Source organism: Octopus bimaculoides, chromosome 2 (genome assembly GCF_001194135.2).
Source record: "Octopus bimaculoides isolate UCB-OBI-ISO-001 chromosome 2, ASM119413v2, whole genome shotgun sequence".
Lineage (NCBI taxonomy): Eukaryota > Metazoa > Mollusca > Cephalopoda > Octopoda > Octopodidae > Octopus > Octopus bimaculoides.
In genome coordinates this window covers 58,539,528-58,541,049 of record NC_068982.1, presented here as the reverse complement: position 1 = coordinate 58,541,049, position 1,522 = coordinate 58,539,528, and the positions used below count along the sequence as shown (strand labels likewise).

The 1,522-nt window shown below is 38.4% G+C and overlaps 1 long non-coding RNA gene across 2 annotated transcripts in view; it reads left to right on the top strand.

The window, feature by feature from the left end:
• The window catches only part of LOC128247107 (uncharacterized), a 108,221-nt gene extending 107,185 nt beyond the window's left edge, over window positions 1-1,036 (top strand). For both annotated transcript variants that reach the window (XR_008263528.1, XR_008263529.1), the window contains exon 3: window positions 793-1,036. This is a non-coding gene — a long non-coding RNA (uncharacterized LOC128247107). The remainder of the gene's footprint in view (window positions 1-792) is intronic.
• Window positions 1,037-1,522: the final 486 nt, after the last annotated feature.

Genomic DNA, 1,522 nt, shown 5'->3' with positions numbered 1-1,522 from the left:
TATATATATATATATATATATATATATATATATATATATATATATATGCATATATACATACACACTCACACACATATTCATATATATATAATAGACATATACATACATACATACATAAGTGTGAGTGCGTACATACACAAGAAGAGGAAGAGAAAGGAAAAGAGAAGGGATACAGCAGATTATTAAATCTAATCTGTTTCAATCTAATAATTATATCATCAAAACGTTGGTGCTGAGAGTGTAGTTTTCTCGGTCAATTGTTATTCCTGGCACTACCCCATTACGAACATTGGTAACTTGGCACCATCATTTGACGTCCCTTTCACATCTATGTATTTTATTTTATTTTATTTTAATTTGTTTACTATTTCCCCTTCTAACCTTAGACCTACCCCCACCCACCTGCAATGTACATACATGCCAATATTGATTTTTCTCGACAAAAGAGGGAAATAGAATAAAATTAAGGAATTTTCTTGTAATGGGTCTCTTCTAGATGACTGCGTGGTGGAGAGTTTGTTTTTCCATTTGCATTTTGTTTTTGTTATGGTCAATAAAAATGCAGGTGACCTTTTCCATGTATGGTTGTTGTTGTTGCTGTTGTTGTTGTTACTCTTGTTGCTAAGCCCCAAACCACCCCTGACTAAACAGTTATGATCAAACACATTCCAGATCTGACCATTCATATTTTTGTTTTTTGCTTTCTTTATTTTTTGTTGTTGCTGTCTTTTTTTTTCCATCTAGTATGTATCTAGGCTTATATGGTTGATGTTCCGAACCTTCTATTTTCAGGACTTGAAGGAACAATCTTAGAGATAATTAACTGCAATTCCTAACAGACCAAACAACCATACAGAAGAAGGGTTGGTAAGGAGGGTGGGCAATTCCTCACTTATTGTCAAAATGTCTTCAAATATCCAGTCACTCACTAATGAACTCTTTAAAAATCAACATGTACAGAAAATAATATTTGGCAATCTTTCGATACCAGTCCGAAATATCGGCCTTTTCTATAAAAAGTGTCTTCAGTGATCTTTACCAAAGATCAGCCTTTTCCGTAGAAAGTGTTGGAGGGAAAGAGGAAAACAATGGCGTATATTTATAAATATGTAAACCTATCATCATCATCATCGTTTAACGTCCGCTTTCCATGCTAGCATGGGTTGGACGATTTGACTGAGGACTGGTAAACCAGATGGCTACACCAGGCTCCAATCTGATTTGGCAGAGTTTCTACAGCTGGATGCCCTTCCTAACGCCAACCACTCAGAGAGTGTAGTGGGTGCTTTTACGTGCCACCAGCACGAAGGCCAGTCAGGCGGTACTGGCAACTGCCATGCTCGAAATGGTGTATTTTACGTGCCACCTGCACAGGAGCCAGTCCAGCGGTACTGGCAATGAACTCGCTCGAATGTCTTTTCATGTGCCACTGGCACAAGTGCCAGGAAGGCGACGTTGGTAACGGTCACGCTCAAATGGTGCTATTTACATGCCACCAGCACGAAAGCCAGACAGCTGGTGC